Source organism: Nicotiana tabacum, chromosome 2, assembly GCF_000715075.1.
Source record: "Nicotiana tabacum cultivar K326 chromosome 2, ASM71507v2, whole genome shotgun sequence".
Taxonomy (NCBI): domain Eukaryota; kingdom Viridiplantae; phylum Streptophyta; class Magnoliopsida; order Solanales; family Solanaceae; genus Nicotiana; species Nicotiana tabacum.
Window position 1 is genome coordinate 35,538,762 of NC_134081.1, and position 11,386 is coordinate 35,550,147.

The following is an 11,386-nucleotide window of genomic DNA, read 5'->3' on the forward strand; positions in this document are numbered from 1 at the left end:
AGCCGCGAAAGCAACGGGAGACTTGTATATAGGAAACTGCAAACTTTGCCAGCAAAAGAAATTCGCAACACTGCTCCGTCAATCACGGACACCGGGATAGACAAACGCAAATAGTGCTACCAACATCCAACCAATCGATGTCCACAACCTAGCTTCACGGTCAAGAGTATCGCTTGGGCATGCTTTCATTTTCTTTACTATTACATTGAATGTTTTGACATTCTACTCATGCAGCTTTAGGTATGATTACAGTTTTTATCAATCACTCCCGAGCAGAGAATACTTTACATTTCAGTGCAAAGCTCTCCTAACAAGCGGATACACACTCCTCAAATCGAGTTCTCCCAACAAGTGGAGAAATTTCTCAGTGCAAAGCTCTTCCAACAAGCGGAGACGCACTTTACCAATCAAGTTCTCCCAACAATCTGAGACAATTTTCAAATGCTCCGACAGTTGCAGAACGGTACATAGCCCGGCTAATAAATCGAGTCAGGATCAAGTATCTCATCGTCCTAATCCCAAATAACGACTCACCGACAGCCAGTCATTGTCGTTCCTGCATCATTTACATTGTATCTTAATATATTCTGCATCACAATATATTGGTATGCGTGTATTTCATTTGTTTTGAAGGAACAAACACCGCAGCGTGGAACTTTTTCTTAGCAGCAGACCGAACTACAATGCTGTGGGGACAACCAACCTAGTAGCGGGCCTAAGATCTTAGCTCAAGATAACCAACGAGCTCAAAATTTCGAATCGTTCAAATCAGGATGCAAAATTCAAGCCACCATAAGTGACCAACCTTCTGTCTCGTTGTATCGTCGCAATACGATACTGGGGCAATTCCTGTGAGTGTCGCTTCCCCAAAATCCATACTCCAGAACTACATGAGGCCTGATCCTCGTTAAGCCCGAGGTATGTAAACAATCTAGAGCTAGAATTTCAGCCCCATACTCCCAAATCTTTCTAGATTCTTCTTCAATTCAATCTTGCAATTCACCTTTCCCATCTCTTGCAATACATGCCTAAAAGTCGGGACAAAATTGGCTCGCTTCAATTTCTTTGCCCGGAAACTATTTCATCGTCTCTGGTCAAAGATGGGCAGCTGTTGACGGCCAATTTTGACCCTCCCTTTTAAAATTAATTTACCTATACTTAATAATTTACAATAAATATTTTCAAAATATTTTCCAGGAATGAATACCTATTTCTACAAATTAATTCAGTATTAGTTTCAAAATTAATCATTTAACATTAATATTATGTAATTTCAAATTATATTTACTATTTTAGGATTATTAAAACAATTTCTATATGTAAGTTCTATAATTAATACAATAAATTACTTCTTAAAATAGATAATTAGTTTACTATTTAAATAATTCAAAATTAATGTCCTAGTGAAGTATTTTCACAAATAATCAATTAATTACTATAATTAGTTCTATTTAACAATTATATTTTTCATTGCATTTTATTGAACATTATTAAGTTTATTTAACTTAATTTCAAAAGGGATTAAAGACAACAGGATACAATTGCAATTCGCAATTAAATAAAAAATGGCCACCTTTTAAATCATTTTTAGACCAAACATAAGGCCCAATTCGAAATAACCCAGTCCAAACACCCATCTCCTTCTCCAAATTGGCAATCCTTGCCATTCCATGAGAACCAATCATAGCACGCCACGTCATCCATCTCTATCACTCACAAAAGAAATACAAAGCCCTCTAGGCCGTTCATTTCTTGATCAATCGCTCACGAATTTCACTCTATTTATCTTTAATTACTAAAACACTACAAAAACTTTTAATCCATGATTTATCAGGGTCGTTGATCCAATGATCCAATGATCTAGCGACCCAGATTCCATTCCCCACTCTTAATTCAGAGACCAGTTGGTCTCACCCCCCAAACCCTAATCACTTCTCACATCACCCAGCCGCCCTCTTTCCCTTTCCCCTCACTTTTCTCTCGTTTCCATTAGCTATCAATCTCCAAAGACCTTGCACAAATTTGTGCAAAGTCACTCGAAATCCCTGTAAATCATATCCCTGACCCTGCTAGACCACGATTCTCACTTAACATTCCCTTTTTCATTCACAAATTCAGAACGCACCAATTCTGAAACCCTAGGCTCAAAGGTGAAAGCTCAAATCGACTAACCTTTGTTATGATCTTTCAAATCAAAGCCTAAAATCACCCTTTTTCTCCTGAGCTTGGTGAATCCTACTAAAAATTCCTTTTTAATCACAAAATTCAAAACCCTTCGAGTCTGAAAACCCTAGCTTCAAGATGTAACTTCAAATCATCTAAATCCTCTCTCGCTCCGTCCAATCAGAGCATGCATGAATATTTTCAAAGGGTTCATCATTAGGATTCTTGACCTAGAGGTCAAACGCAGTGACCTCTAGGTTTAAGTATAACTGATGGTCCTTTTCCTTCAGCGATCAATCTCTTTTCATTCAGATAAATTCAATACTAAATTTCTCCTCTATATTCTGATTTTTATTCGATTTGCAATCATCATTACCATGAGTTACTCTCCACTATTCGATTTTAATTCTCTGAACCCTAGAGCTTTAATGGCACAATAAATAGAAGCCTTTCATGTTCTCATCTACCACGACCTAACAAGAGAAAATCACGATCCAACTATCTAAGAGAAACACACACAAACACTGAGAGCTTTAGGGTTCCAAGCCTTAGGTTTCTTACTGCTTTTCTTTTCTTTTGCTGAGTTCTATTGCTGGTCTAAACTTAAGGGTTCTACGATCTTAAGCAACTGAAAAGAGTTCCCGTTTGGTCTTCTGCTCTCAAAAAGGTCAGCACCTCTCTCACTTTTCTCTTTTGTCTGTTTCTCTGAATCATATAAATATGCCAAGATAGGTTCTGTATATTTCAATTGTTCTATGGTATTTAATATGCTAATACTTATGCTCTGTTAGTTTAATGACTCCTTGTGATTAGTTGTTCTGCTATGAGTCTTTAAGTGATGGTTCATTAAACCATAATTGATCCCTGCTGATCTTTGTTCTGAGTTTCCAACACTCTCCATGCCTAAGTTATTATATGCTCGTGTTCAACATGAACTTCATAGATTTCATTGACATGCAGTAAGCTTATCTTTGTCCTATTGCATCTCTGTAGTTTTGTGAGCTTTGAAATTGAGTTTATTACCTGATAATTATAAATAAGATGAATCTAATGTTGTTTAACCCTATCTTTTAACCTTAAGCATGAACTTTAAGTGTTTAAATGTTTTCTTCTCTACTCATGTCTATTAGGTTGCTTCTAAGTTACTGCTATGTCCCTTCATTTGGTTTACTTTACCTATTGCTTCTATTAACATGATCTTGTTTGAACCAAATCCATTTCTTCTCTCTGTATTCCTATTATACACATCTGTTAAAGCTATGTAATTTTTTCATAATGTGATTAGGATTTTGTTCTTTCTGTCAGGTATAAAGACTGCTAATTTGATGAGTTAAACTTAACTTTTTCTTAATTAGTCAACACCCTCAGCAACATGTTTATTTGATATCTCCTATCTCTCATCTTTAGGGTTATCATGCATCTTTTTCTTTTAAAGAACCTGACTACTCTGCCCTAGTTAAGTAGTAACTTGTAAAAAAGAAGTATGATCAACCTTTTATTCATGTACTGATTTAGAACTAATCTTTAAGTTAAACCTGTATTGATGCAATGTCTTTTCCCTTATCTGTAACCTTTTGTTTAACTCACTCTAAAATATGAAATGTTTCCCCTGTTTACATAAGAATCATCACAGCATTTGAAATATTTAAGTATCTGACTGAATATTGCATGTTTCTTGTTTAGTTCATGATTATATATCATGTCCAGAACTGCCCTAACTTTTTCTCTATGATAACTTTGAACCTAGTTTAATCCCTAAAGTCTCATAAGGATCCAGGCCAATGTTATTTGAACTTGATGATTTATTAGGAGTATGATTTGTATAAATCCTAAGGAACTCCCTGTTGTGATCTGTAAACTATATATCTGTTGAAAGTTTCGATCATGTCCTAGATTTCTTCAACAACCACTAAAAATGACTAGTCATGAGTGTATTACCTGAATTTATATTATTGATTATCATTAAAAATATTAAAGCCAACCTATGAATATGCTGGAAAAAGTCAGCCAGTTCACTATGTTCAGCATGCACAAAGAACCTCTATATATGTTGAGTTGTTGTTGTATAGATTTACCTTTCTTTGGAGTATTGCCTTACTCTAAATTTGGACTATTGTAACATGTTTGTGATGTTTCCAATGTACACCTTTATGAGTTTCAGAATTAGATGTTTTCTTTCATGTGATACATGTATTTGTTTGCTCATCCAGTATAGTTTGTATGTTCTTATGATAGAAGGGAAGGTATATATTTTGTGATAGGTAATACTTTAGCGTTTAATTTACATTGGTATGGCCTCATTGGCACTCAAACCCATAAGAAAAATATGTCGTTAGTGTTTAAGGGTATTTGGGAGCGGAGTTCAACTTTAGGTTGGGCTGCCCTCCCTGGCACAGGCATTGCTCTAGGCCTTGAGTCCCTTAATCATTTCATTGTTTCAATTATCTGTTTGTATACATGTCATGTATATTAGAATGTGACATGTTATGTGCATTAGAGTATGCTGAGAACATGGAGTACATTTCTAATGACCTTCTTTATTTCTTTTTGACATGTACAGATTTGGGCCTGCTGAATTCCTAAGGAATTTAGGCCCAAACCAGCCTTGCTGCATCTTTGGAAAGTCCACTCTTGCCATAGCCGCACCTCTCAGATTGCTGGGCCTACCTTGTTGAGGCCCAATCTTCATAGTTCAGTATTCTCCCTTACTCCTTGCATTACTGCCCATTATTTCCTAGCTTAGTTTACTGCCTTAATTATTTTCACTTACTGCCTTCGATGTCTTATTGCATCTTCATTATCATGTATTAACACTCATATGATAGATTATGTATTTTTCTTTTATGCTCTAGTATCACGTAAAACATAGGCAAATATTAATTAATATAGGATTTAAAAGAAAATAACTAGTAATTGATCTTCTCCTCCTGTTTATTTCAACATGTTCATCTTATACACTCACTAGGTTTTGAAGCTCAGGTTTTTAATTAGAACAACTTGTTTCTTTAAAGGAAATTAAGAAAGAGTCACTTGTTCTCACCAATAAGGAACAAAGTCGGATTTTTCAAAAAAAGGGCAGTAACAGACCGTCTCAAATGAATTTTCAAAGACTCGCTTCTTCAGATTTTTTTGATAACCAAGGTACATTAAAAAATTATCTTTCTTACAAACAAAGATTACTCTATCATATATTCTTCAAATATAATAAATTTTCTTAACTTAATAATTCAAGCTTTAAAATATAAACCACTTTCAAAACTCTCTTAGCCTCCAATAACTCTTTTATAATTCAATACCCTTCTTATTCTTACACATTCATTTCCTTTAGCATATAGCGAGCCCTGCCTTAGTAATAATTAAAGCATAGTATAAATAACTAAGTCCTTAAAATTTGTCTAAGTCCTATGGAGCTACCTCAGGTAGATTTTAAGGGGTGCCTAGCACCTTCTCCTTAGAAGAACAATAACCCTTACCCATAATCTCACCAGTTTGTAGACCTGTAATGAACATAACTTAATAATTAAATAGGTACCCTGGGAGCTCGGGTTTGAAAGGTTTCAACCTAGACTTTCATCTACAAGCTTGGGGTAAGTGATTGTAACATATATCTATGAGATTTACATGAATCCATCACTAGATTTAACATCAAAATGTAGGATTTAACAATAGGAAATAAGGTTTGTCAAAACGTTTCTAAAGTGAATAATTGGATTTTGAACATCGATTCAGAGTTGGATTTGAGTGAAACTAGTATAGTTGGAATCATAATTGAATGGGTTGTTGGATTTTGTGACTTTTGTCAGGTTCCGAGGTGTGGGGTCGTGTTTGAATTTTTGGTTGACTTTGAGCTTTTAATTAAAGATTCAACTTTTATCGATTGGGTTTGTTTCCTTTGACATTATTTGATGTTCTAGAGTATCGTTTGACTTGCTTGGTATTGGATTCAACTCGTTTGAGGTAAGTAACACTTTTAAACTTGGTGATAAGGGTATGAACCCCTTAATATACGTGTTATGTGTTTAGTATTGAGGTGACGCACATGCTAGGCGACGAGCGTGTGGGTGTGCACCATGTGAATTATGACTCGGATGATTCTGTGGTACCGTGTAGTATTCTATCTTGTTTTTATCCATGAAATTCCTACGTGCTAGAATAATTAAGCTGTGATCCATGTTAGAAATCATGTTTAGGCTATGTACATATTCTGTTGGGATCAATTGAGGTTATTTTTGCTATTAAGTTATTTACATAAATTGTAATTACATACTCAGTCATATTCATTAATTTTCATATCATATCTTAGTCTCAATTATCATCGTTGTCACATCATGTTATCATTGTTTGGACTGATTGGCATGAGATTTATGAGCCCGAGAGACTAGAGAGATTGATGACTAAGTTGATGCTGAGGGCCAGATTGTGAGTGATATTGATGGGATCGGGCTACACGCCGCAGCAAGTCACAATATGTTATCATTGTTTGGGCTGATTGGCATGAGATTTGTGAGCCCGAGAGGCTGGAGAGATCGATGACTGAGTTGGGGGCTGGGTGTTGTGTTGTGAGTGAGTGATGTGGATCATGTTGCACGCCGCAACATGCCTTATGGATATATGTGGATTGGGTTGCATGCCGAAACATGCCTTATGGCTATATGTGGATCAGGTTTCACGTCGTAACAGGCCTTATGGCTATATGTGGATCGGGTTTCATGCCGCCGTAGCTGGCACCGTACAGTGATGAGTGATTGAGTGCAAGACAGTGAGATTGAGTACTCCGAGAGTGTGAGTACATGATTTCATCACTGTGATGCATTGCATTGTCATGTATATTTGACATACAGCCATAGAGATGCATTTTCTCATGCTACACAGTATTGTGACATTCATGACTTCACGTGCACATTGATATTTAGGCATAAAGATGTACTTTCCCTATGCCCTAAGAGATTGAAATATTTTTATTTGTTGTTGAATGTTTTTGGGGGAAAAAATCACAGTTTTCTCATATACTCATATTTTGGGGATTTCAGTGAAAGATTAGGTTTTACTGTTAAACTTGAAAAGCATGCCTATTTTTTCATAATTGTGAACGAGCTGAGCATCATATATTTGAGTTGTTTCTTGTACTACTTTATTATATAGTTATGAGTTGATGTTGGCTATTGGTGTTGGACTCTGACTGTTGTTCAAGATCGTCACTGCTTTCAACCTAAGGTTAGGTTTGTTACTTATTGAGTACATGGGGTCGGTTGTACTCATACTACACTTCTACACCTTGCGTGCAGATTTTGGATGTTGATGTTATTGTGTATGGTTGAAGCAAGAATTGAAGATGTACCTGCATTTCGGTCACAACTGCCTCTTGTTCTTGGTAGCTTTAGAATTATTAATTTGTTCATGTATATTTCAAACAGATGATGTATTTATTTCATATCAGCTTTGTAAACTTTAAATCTTAGAAGCTCATAATTTGTACTACCAATCCTTGGGATTTTTGTATAAAAGTTCAGTTGTATTATCATTACTTCTCATAGTAAACCTCTTTTGAATTGGATTACTGTTAAATTGGCTTCCCTAACTGGTTGGGTTAGGTACCATCATGACTAGTTGGATTTTGGGTCGTGACATTATGATACTGGTCAATGTGCTTCTAAGTATATTCTTTTGGTAACACTTGTGAAATATTACCATACCATCAAAATCAATTCAATACACCTAAAGAGCACTCATAGTCTTGCCCCCTTTCTAGGAAAGTTGCAAGGACTAATGAGTCTCAAATATCTCTAGTTGCACTAACTCTGTATAAGAAAAGCACTCTTCTGACCTCTTTTTGATCCTATATACATGTCTAATCTCTCCCTAATTACTGCTTGTATTTGTTGTAACACAAAATAACTATGTACACTTTGCCCTCTAAATATCCTATAATTTCTAGCTACCCATATTTGATATATCACTTCTCCATAAATTGAGGCCATGACTTCTTTCTTGAACCTGTTCAAGTGTTCCTGTTCCACCCGGTCGCTAGGATAACGTTTTATATACATACTAGTATTTTTCACAAAAATCCTACATAAGGAACAAGTAGCACCCCAAGTCACAAAGTGACTGAAGGTGCCATGGTTGAAGTGCTGAAATTCCATGCACAACACCTGGGATCGAGACTCTCCAAATGCAAATGTTGTTTCCTTTCTTTTCTTTTTGTTCTTTTTGTTAATTTCTCTTATTTGCTTCATCTTAAAAATTTACTTTTCTTATACAATTTCAATTTTATTATTTATTTATATTGTATATTTACTTCCTTTGTTCTTTTCTGGATATTCGTATTTTATGTGGAAGGATGTAATCTAATAATTTTCTTTTTATCCATATAATGTTATTTTATGAATTATAATTTCTATTTATAGTGATGCATCAAAGACATAATATAATATTAATCAACTACATGTAGATGGAAGGGGTGTATCGCATATTCGTTTATGCATAAAATAAATTTTAAATTGAATTGAATAAATTCAAAATGGATCGAACCGAACCGAAGTAATCTGAAACGGATCGAATCGACTGAATGTACACCCTAATTCAATCTTCTTCACTAGTGGTCGTTTTACATTAAAATAGTGGCACCCGTAGCCATGAAATCCTGGATCCGCCTATGTTTGTGCTTTATCCTGATCAATGCTTCATTTATTTCCTTGTGATGTAGTTTAATCCCAATCCACTTTTGCATTGTATCTCATTCCACTTCTGCCCAGTTACACTCATAAAACAAGTGTGTTGAGCTCTCCAATTTTTCCTCCTCATATAAGCCACAACTAGTATTATCACAGACAAGACCGATCCTCTACATCTTCTCTTTTGTGGGCAATTTATCTTGTGCAGCCAACCATAAAATGACACAATGCTTCAGCAGTACTATCCTGCTCTATATCAACTCGACATCTTTCATCTTTGTTGCATCTCCAGTAGCTCTAAATACCCTCTAGAAGCTGAGTAGTTTTTGTTAGACGTTAGGTAGTATTTCCCTTCATTATACCAGCTTCCCATTCTAAGTTTAATCTTGTGCAATTTCCTCCAATACCAACTACTGTCATTGGATGGATTATGTATTCAGAAATCATGCTCACCATTCATATTGATCTCATTCACCCATTTCACCCATAAGATATTCTTCTTCTCCATTATCAACCATATCAGTTTACCAACCATTGCTATATTCCATAACTTCCATCCTATAATGTTTAGTCCACCATGTTTCTTTAGACGACAGACTTTATCCCAGGCTACTAATGATATCTTTTTCTTTTCTATTGTACTGCCCCATAGAAATTCCCTACATTTCCTATCCACTTCTGATAATACACTTTGAGGTAGAATGAATATCGATCCCTAGAAATTGTGTAGTGAAAATTGAACTGAATTTATGATCTGTAGTCTGCCTGCATATGAAAAATGTCTAGTTGCATTGGCCCTAATTTTGGTTGTGATCTTCATGCTCAAATGGTAACATTCAGGTTTGTTCCACTTCCTTGATGTTAATGGAAGCCCCAGGTATCTAATTGGGAATTTCCCAATAGAGAAGCCTGTAATACTCTGCAATCTTTCCTTAGTAGCTGCATCAACCCCTACAATAAATAGGTTAGATTTATCTATGTTTGCCTCAAGCCCAGTACGTTCTGAGAAGTGTTTCAAAGCCTCCATCACTCTCTTGATTGAAGCCTCATTCCCTTTACAAAAAATCATTAAGTCATCCGCAAATATAAGATGTGTCAATTTTTGCTTTTTGCACATTGGATGGAATCTTAAATCCGGCAAAGCACTCATTTTATCTCAGATCCTACACAAATACTCCATTATCATCACAAACAGTAGGGGAGATATGGGGTCCCCTTGACTCAACCCCATTCTTCTTTCAAAATACCCATAATTTCCTACATTCACTTTCAATGAGAACTTTGTAGTTGTAACACACACCATTATTAACTTTATGAACTGTAATGACCCGACTGGTCATTTTGAGAAATTGCGTCCGGTTCGGCAGTTTGAGGTCACGCATAGCTTCACACAGTGTAATATGACATGCGTGCATCATCGGTTCGAGTTTTTGAGGGGTTTGGAAAGGATTTTTAGAAGTGACTCTTATTTTGAGAATCTTGAAATTAAAAGAATTGACTAAGGTTTGACTTTTAAGTGTTCGACCTCGGATAGAAGTTTCAATGGTTCCCATAGGCTCGGATAGTGATTTTGGACTTAGGCGTACGTCCGGATTTGGATTTGGAGGTCCGTAGGGTAATTTGAAGTACTTTGGCGAAAATTGGAAAGTAGAAATTTTGGAGGAGTGAGAGGTTTGACAAAGAGTTGACTTTGGTGATATCGGGGTCAGAATGCGGTTCCGAGAGTTGGAGCAACTCCGTTATGTCATTTGGGACTTGCCTGCATAATTTGTTGTCATTTGGAGTTGATTTGATATGATTCGAACGCTTGGTTGCGATTCAAGAAGTTCTTGAAGTTCATGGCGATTTTCATGTGTTTTTGGCACCCGATTCGTGGATCTAGAGGTTATTTTGGTGTTCCGATCGCGCGAGCGAGTTTGTGTTATATTTTTATACTTATGTGGGTGTTTGGTTTGGAGCCTCTGGGGCTCGGGTGAGTTTCGAATTATTTTTGTTAAAGTTTTGAGTGTTGGTTCTGGTTTATTTGCATTTGTGATGTTTTGGTCGCAAATGCAACTATCACATTTGCGAACCTGGGCTGCTTGGCAGGAATTCGCTTTTGCAAAGAATTCCTCGCATTTGTGAAGGTTCCCTATTCGCATTTGCGAAGCATTTGGTCGCAAATGTGACCTTAGGAGAAAAACTCATGTTTCGCTTCTGTGATGTTTTGTCCGCATTTGCGGAGGTCGTATTTGCAAACCCTCTATCACAAATGCGACATCCGTAGCCTGCTAATAGCTGGGCATTCCGAGGATTAGCTTTATTTTATCATATTTTGAACTCTAGGTCCGAGAGTGAGCGATTTTGAGAGGGGATTTTCATATCAAATCATTGGGTAAGTACCTTTAATCAATTTTCAATTATATTTATTGATTATATCTTAGATTTAACATCAAATTCATGGAACTCTAAAGGAAAATTTGGGAAAAAATTGTAAAATCTTTCAAAACTATAAAATGATGATTTGAAGGATGAATTTGTATCAAAACTTGATAATTTTGGTATGTTTG